Source organism: Rhinopithecus bieti, unplaced genomic scaffold (assembly GCF_001698545.2).
Source record: "Rhinopithecus bieti isolate Rb0 unplaced genomic scaffold, ASM169854v2 scaffold_3763, whole genome shotgun sequence".
Lineage (NCBI taxonomy): Eukaryota > Metazoa > Chordata > Mammalia > Primates > Cercopithecidae > Rhinopithecus > Rhinopithecus bieti.
Genome location: NW_016804379.1, coordinates 2,798,514 through 2,807,522, shown reverse-complemented (window position 1 = coordinate 2,807,522; position 9,009 = coordinate 2,798,514).

Here is a 9,009-nt window from a genome sequence, read left to right as displayed (position 1 = left end):
CCCCCCCCCCCCCCAAAATCACACTAGTTTACCAGCAATTGATCCAAACCAAGAAGAAACCCCTGATTTACCTGAGAAAGAATTCAGAAGGTTAGTTATTAAGCTAATCAGGGAGGGACCAGAGAAAGGTGAAGCCCAGTGCAAGGAAATCCAAAATATGATACAAAAAGTGAAGGGAGAAATATTCAAGGAAATAGATAACTTAAAGAAAAAACAATACAAAATTCAGGAAACTTTGGACAAACTTTTAGAAATGTGAAATGCTCTGGAAAGTCTCAGCAACAGAATTGAACAAGCAGAAGCAAGAAATTCAGAGCTCAAAGACAAAGTCTTCGAATTAACCCAATTCAACAAAGATAAAAAAGAATAAACTATGAACAAAGCCTCCAAGAAGTCTGGGATTATGTTAAATGACCCAACCTTAGACTAATCGGTGTTCCTGAGGAAGAAGAGAATTCTAAAAGCTTGGAAAACATATTTGGGGGAATAATCAAGGAAAAATTCCCTGGTCTTGCTAGAGTTAAGACCTAGACCTCCAAACACAAGAAGCACAAAGAACACCTGGGAAATTCATCACAAAAAGATTTTTGCCTAGACATACTGTCATCAGGTTATCCAAAGTTAAGACAAAGGAAAGAATCTTAAGAGCTGTGAGACAGAAGCATCAGGTAACCTATAAAGGAAAACCTATTAGATTAATGGCAGATTTCTCAGCAGAAACCCTATAAGCTAGAAGGGATTAGGGCCCTGTCTTTAGCCTCCTCTAACAAAAAAATTATCAGCCAAGAATTCTGTATCTAGAGAAACTAAGCATCACATATGAAGGAAAAGGTACAGTTGTTTTCAGACAAACAAATGATAAGAGAATTTGCCATTACCAAGCCACCACTATAACTGCTTAAAGGAGGTCTAAATCTTGAAACAAATTCTGGAAACACATCAAAATAGAACCTCTTTAAGGCATAAATCACACAGGACCTATAAAACAAAATACAAGTTAAAAGCAAAACAAACAAAAAACAAAGCATGCAGGCAACAAAGAGCATGATGAATGCAACTGGTACCTCACAAATCAATACTAACATTGAACATAAATGGCCTAAATACTCCACTTAAAAGATGCAGAATCACAGAATGGATAAGAACTCACCAACTAACTATCTGCTGCCTTCAGGAGACTCACCTAGCACATAAAGACTCACATAAAGTTAAAGTAAAGGGGTGGAAAAAGCCATTTCATGCAAATGGACACCAAAAGCCAGCAGGGGTAGCTATTCTTATATCAGACAAAACAAACTTTAAAGCAACAGCAGTTAAAAGAGACAAAGAGGCACATTATATAATGGTAAAAGGCCTTGTCCAACAGGAAAATATCACAATTCTAAACATATATGTATCTCACACTGAAGCTCGCAAATTTATAAAACAATTACTAATAGACCTAAGAAATGAGATAGACAACACCACAATAATAGTAGTGGACTTCAATACTCCATTGACAGCACTAGACAGGTCATTAAGACAGAAAGTCAATAAGGAAACAATGGATTTAAACTATACTTTGGAACAAATGGACTTAACAGAGATATACAACAACCACAGAATACACATTCTATTCAACAGTGCATGGAACTTTCTCCAAGACAGACCATATGATAGGCCATAAAATGAACCTCAATAAATTTAAGAAAAATGAAATTATATCAAGCACTCTCTAGATCACAGTGGAATAAAACTGGAAATCAACTCCTAAAGGAACCTTCAAAACCATGCAAATACATGGAAATTAAATAACCTGGTCCTGAATGAGCATTGGGTCAAAACAAAATCAAGATGGAAATTTAAAATTCTTTGAACTGAATGACAATAATGACACAACCTACCGAAACCTCTGGGATACAACAAAGATGGTGCTAAAAGGAAAGTTCATAGTCCGAAATGCCTACATCAAAAAGACTGAAAGCGCAGAAACTGACACTCTAAGGTCACACCTCAAGTAACTACAGAAACAAGAACAAACCAAACCCAAACCCAGTAGAAGAAAGAAAATAACCAAGATCAGAGCAGAACTAAATGAAATTGAAACAAACAAAAAATACAAAAGATAAATGAAATGAAAAGCTGGTTCTTTGAAAAGATAAATAAAACTGATAGACCATTGGCAAGATTAACCAAGAAAAGAAGAGAGAAAATCCAAATAACCTCACTAAGAAACAAAACAGGAGATATTACAACTGACACCACTGAAATACAAAAAATCATTCAGGGCTATAATGAATACTTTTGTGCACATAAACTAGAAAATCTAGAAGAGATAGAAAAATTCCTGGAAAAATACAATCCACCTAACTTAAATCAGGAAGAATTAGATACCCTGAACAGACCAATAACAGGCAGACTGAAATGGTAATTAAATTACCAACAGAAAAAAAGTCCAGGACCAGACAGATTAATCACAGAATTCTACTAGACATTCAAGTAAGTATTGGTACCAGTCCTTTTGACACTTTTCCACAAGATAGAGAAGGAACCCTCCCTAATTCATTCTATGAAGCCAGTATCACCCTAATACCAAAACCAGCAAAGGACATAACCAAAAAAGAAAACTACAGACTGATATCCTTGGTGAACATAGATGCTAAAATCCTTAACAAAACACTTGCTAACTGAATTCAACAACATATCAAAAAGATAATCAATCTGTCATGATCAAGTGGGTTTCATACCACGGATGCATGGATGGTTTAACATATGCAAGTCAATAAATGTGATACACCACACAAACAGAATTAAAACAAAACCACATGATCATTTCAATAGATGCAGAAAAAGCAGTTGACAAAATCCAGCATCACTTTATGATTAAAACTCTCAGCAAAATAGGCATACAAGGGACATACCTTAATGTAATGAAAACCATCTATGACAAACCCACAGCCAACATAATACTGAATGGGGAAAGGTCAAAAGCATTCCCTCTGAGAACTGGAACAAGACAAGGATGTCCACCCTCACTGCTCCTCTTCAACACAGTACTGAAAGTCCTAGCCAGAGCAATCAGACAAGAGAAAGAAAGAAACGGCATCCAAATCAGTAGAGAGGAGGTCAAACTGTCACTGTTTGCTGACAATATGTTTGTTTACCTTAAAACCCTAAGGACTTCTCCAGAAAGCTCCTAGAACTGATAAAAGAATTCAGCAAAATTTCCAGATACAAGATTAATGTACACAAATCAGTAACTCTTCCATACACCAACAGCGACCAAGTGAAGAATCCAATCAAGAACTCAACCCCTTTTACAACAGCTACGAAAATAAATAAATAAATAAATAAATACTTAGGAATATACCTAATCAAGGAGTCAAAAGACCTTTACAAGGAAAACTACAAAACACTGCTGAAAAAGATCATAGATGACATGAACAAATGGAAACACATCCCATGCTCATGGAGGGGTGGAATCAATATTGTGAAAATGACCATATTGCCAAAAGCAATCTACAAATTCAATGCAATTCCCATGAAAATACCACCATCATTCTTCACAGAACTAGAAAAAAACAATCCTAAAATTCATATGGAAACAAAAAAGAGCATGCATAGCCAAAGCAAGACTAAACAAAAAGAACAAATCTGGAAGCATCACACTACCTGATTTCAAACTATACTATAAGGCCATAGTCACCAAAACAGTATGGTGCTGGTACAAAAATAGGCACATAGACCAATGGAATAAAATGGAGAACCCAGAAATAAACCCAAATACTTACAGCCAACTGATCTTTGACAAAGCATATAAAAACATCAAGTGGAGGAAAGGACACCCTTTTCAACAAATGGTGCTGAGGTAATTGGCTAGCCACATGTAGAATGAAACTGAATCCTCATTTCTCACCTTATACAAAAATCAACTCAAGATGGATTAAGGACCTAAACCTAAGACCTGAAGCTATAAAATTCTAGAAGATAAAACTGGAAAACCCTTCTAGACATTGGCTTAGGCAAGGATTTCATGACCAAGAACCAAAACCAAATGCGATAAAAACAAAGATAAGTAGCTGGGACCTAATTAAATGAAAGGGCTTTTGCACAGCAAAAAGAACAGTCAGCAGAGTAAACAAATGGACCACAGAGCGGAGAAAATCTTTACAACCTATACATCTGACAAAGGACTAATATCTAGAATCTACAATGAACTCAAATTAGTAAGAAAAAAACAATCCAATCAAAAAGTGGGCTAAGGACATGAGCAGAAAATTCTCAAAAGAGGATATACAAGTGGCCAACAAACATATGAAAAAATGCTCAACATCACTAATGATCAGGGAAATGCAAATCAAAACCACAATGCGGTATCACCTCACTCCTGCAAGAATGACCATAATCGAAAAAACCAAAAAACAGTAGATGGTGGCGTGGATGCAGTAAACAGAGAACACTTCTACGCTGCTGTTGGGAATGTAAATTAGTAGAGCCCGCTATGGAAAACAGTGTGGAGATTCCTTAAAGAACTAAAAGTAGAACTACCATTGGATCCAGCAGTCCCACTACTGAGTATCTACCCAGAGGAAGAGTCATTATTTGAAAAAGATACTGGCACATGCATGTTTATAGCAGCATAATTCACAATTGCAAAATCATGGAACCAACCCAAATGCCCATCAATCAACAAGTGGATAAAGAAACTGTGGTATATATATCTATATGATGGAATACTATGCAGACATAAAAAGGAATGAATTAACAGCATTTGCAGTGATCTGGATGAGACTGGAGACTGTTATTCTAAGTGAAGTAACTCAGGAATGGAAAACCAAACATCATATGTTCTCACTGATATGTAGGAGTTAAGCTATGAGGACACAAAGGCATAAGAATGATGCAATGGACTTTGGGGACTTGGGGGGATGGAAGGGGGAGAGGGATAGAAGACTAAATATGGTGCAGTGAATACTGCTCGGGTGTTGGGTGCACCAAAATCTCACAAGTCACCACTTGAGAACTTACTCATGTAGCCAAATACCACCTGTACCCCAATAACTTAAGAAAAAAATAAAAAAATAAGAAAAGAAAAAGAATGGGGATTTATCACTGGCCCTGATCCTGCTATTCCCCAGGTATCATGAAATCCCAAACTCAGACCCTCCCTCTGCATAGCTGGGCATCTTTGAAGAGTCAGGCAGTAGAGATAACAAATGAGCTTTTACTTCTGCCGTTTTGGACGTGACTCATTATTATTATTATTATTTTTCCCTGTGGCTGAGGACAACACAAGTGATAAGCAATCAATGGCTTTTTCTCCATGTGGTAGTACCCAAAGCCCAGATAAGAGTTAACTCCACCACTGCCTTCTTGCTTGCCTGTCATGGAAGCAGTGACTGTACCACCCGTGCACACTGGCTAGTGGCTTGGTGGGCAACAGCGACTTAAGATGGTATCCAGCTTTGAACGGAACCACACGGGGAGACCCCAGGAGTCTCTGCTTTTAGACAATAGAGCCTATGCCCCCAACTATTAGAGATTCAGCTTATGACACCTTCCCAGAGCATCTGGCAGAGTTCTGTGCAACTGAGCACATTTAGACCTGAGAGGAGTGGGGCAGAAGTTATAAAGAGATAAAAAGGTATTAGGACAGGCTGTGAATTAAGAGGTTACAAGTGTGAGCATACATTAACACTATATAATCAAGCTTTGGAAAGTCTGTGCCCCTATAAATGTATATAGAAATGACAGAAACCTGAAATGTCCCTGCTGGGCAAATATGAAGGAGGACATAGGAGTTGAGGTGAATAAAATGACCAGTATGAACTACCATCTGGATAACCCAGCTAGGGAGGTGGAAAGTGTAAGGTCTCTCTGCGAAGATAAGCTGGCAGGGCCACTGTAGATAGGTGTCTCCTGACCATCCCAGAAACACTAGCCCAGACTTGGCCCTTCTCTTTCATATCTCCTCTGGGTCAAGCAACCATGAGGTCCAGGTGGCTAGGATCGGTCCAAGGATCAGCGCTGCTTTCTGCAGCAAGGACACTCCAAATGTATGAAGTTGGCAGAAACAGGAACTCTCTCCAGGACTGACGGGCAGGGATAGGAAGGGTAAGGTGATACTGAATTTCCTATTTGCTCTCTGCACTCCCGCCAATGGGCCTCTGCTTTCACAGCTGGGTTATCAAGTTGAGAGGCCTAATACACAAGTGTAGAGAACAAGTTAGAAATCTCAGATATGTCCAGGGCTCCCTGTTACACAGGCTGGAGCAGTTGGCCACAGCAGTAATACATCGACTGTGATTCACAGGCAGTGTCCCTGCTGTGCCTATAGTCTATTTTGGAAATGTAAAAAGTCTCTTGCTTTAGTTACAAGTAACTGGGAATATCACTTCCTTTTGGTCACCTGAAGTGGGGGAAAAGTCAAACTCCCCAGGTCAAAGTCTATGTCTTTATAACAGAAAACTGTCAAGTGGTAACTGGACTGGGATGCCCTCTGCATGGGGGTTTTTCCGGGGATCCAATGAATGCAGGTCATTGAAGTTCACAGCACAGTTCTTGGCACATAATAAGCACACAGCGAATGTGCAGTTATCTAATTTCCTCTAACATTTAAAATACAACTAGCCATAGAGCAGGGTTCCTGGCTTCCCAGAGGCTATATTTCATTGTCTGTTCCATTCTTTATTGCTATCTGGCTAAATTTCCATCCAGGTCACAGTGATTTTTGCCTAAGAGAATGTAAGTTGAGTTCAGTTAAGTGGCGTGATCTAGGTTCCTGAAGTCACGTTTTCTTTATTATAACATCAGAAGACATGACTCAGTGCTGTGGTCTTCCCTGGCTATAATTCTGCAGTTTCATCTCCAGAAGCAGCCTGGCCTCTCTGGCATCACTGCCTCTGCCTAAATTCTTGGGGTATATCTGTCCACTGCTCTGCAATTCTCCTCCAGCTAGCTCATTCCCATCTTCAAAACAGATTTACCAGGGGTTAGCCTTCTTACTTATTTACCACATTTCTATTATAATTGTGCTCACAACCCTGGTCCTTGGATTGATAGACACAAAACAGATTAAGAATGAAGAAAATAAAGGTGTGAGCCCAAAGCAAAGCAGAATTCTATGAAGCCCTGCTGATTTCATTTCTTGTGATCTTCACCTCAATTCACCCTGTTTATTAAAAAGTACTCATCAGGTTTTTTAGGTCAACAGTCTGAATTAGTCTAGGAGTGAAGTCTCTGGAGTTTGAAAGGGCACCTTCCCATAGAATCTGCCACCAAATGCTGCAAGACCAAGTGCTCTCATGGGTCTGCCTCAGGGAAGGCCTTGAAAAAAAGATACTAATTCTTGGATTCTAATGATGACAAAAGGAGTACACACTAATGTCTCATTCCAGCTGCTCCTTTCTGAGGATGCCCTATTATTCAAGGAGTGGCTAGAATATGCTAGTGCTCCATCACTCCATAAGGCAGGCATTATCCACACCCCTGCTCTCAAACCAATAACGGATGGAGATATGGCAGCAAGGCCATGGTCCACCTCGGATTCTGTGAGCACTTCCTACATGCCAGGCCCTGTGTAAACACTATGCAGGCGACTTGTCTTCCCAACAATCCTATGAGGTACACACTAGCATTACTCCCATTTTACAGATGTGGAAACTGAGGCCCAGAGAGGTTATATAATTTGCCATAGTCATATCACTAATAAGTGCCAGAGTTGAGAAATAAACTCAAGTAATTTGACTCCAAATGTCTGTATTATTGGGAAATCCACTTAAAGTGCATTGTTCAATTACCTAAGTTAGAGAAATGAGAGATTTTTAAAAATCTGTTTTCTAATTAAAAAAATGAAAATACAGAAACCTATTGTAGGGAAAGAGGCTCAGCTGTGCTGTCTGATGGTCACTCAGCTGAAAGATGCTCAGCGGCCCCGGACTCTACATATCCTGTCCTGGTCTAGGTGAGGAGGTGAGCAAACTGACTCTCAACACGACCTCTGGACCAGGTTTGTTGGCCTTGACCAGGACCCTCCTTTGGTGGGCCCTGCGAATCCCCCAGTCAGGGTTCTGCCTCCTTACAGACTTCCTGGGAGAAAAAGACTTGCTTTCCAGGGGGATAATGTCAGGTTTGGAATCCCATCTCTGTTCCTTGCAGATGCATGTTCAGATTACTTCACTGCTCCAGCTCTGGTTTCTTCATCTGTTAAACAGGGCTAATAGCTACTTCACAGAACTACGTAGATTAACTTAAATGTGTGATGAGATAGCATGTGTGAAAGCCTTATAAACATTAGCAACTAAGTATACAACTAAATTTATTTTCACTGGGGTGTGAATGCCCATTAGGATTTACCCTCCAAGGATATCTGCAAACAAATGATGCTCAAATTAGTGGGATGTGTATGTGGCATCAGAAGTTAAGGAGTCCTGAGACTTCCTCCAGCTGGCTGGAAGGACTGGAGCCACACCTGCCACCCTTCTGCAAGGCGCGTCCTGCCACAGTGTCCCAGCTGGCTTTCCCTGAGCTCTCACTTAAGAATTTTGCCTTAAGCAGCCCTGGGCAGCAATGAAAGGGTGTTTCCTGGGACAGAAGGAATGCTGAACAGGCATAGGAGATGGGCCGGTGTGCAGATGGGTGTACCTCTGAGACCACCAGGCCTCTACTCAGCTCTGTCCTCAGTGGGGAATGGAGAACTGGAGAAGGTGCCATCTTCACAGGGGCAGTCTCAGGGTCCAAACTGGTGAAAACCATTGAAGGTCAAACACAGTTCAAAAGCAGCCCATCAGAACCCTTAGCACTGCCCACCACATTAGGGCCCACCAACCTGAAAACAACTGTTAGACATGCAAATCCTTTACCAAACAAGACATGGGACAATAAATAAATAGACATAGACACCAATTATCCTTTCACTGTTCAGCCAAAGGCCTCCTCTGTGCACACTCTATGCTGGGCACACCTCTGGGTGCACGATGATAAAAATACATTTCTGTTGCACATTTGAATTTTTGAGGTGCTAACACATGC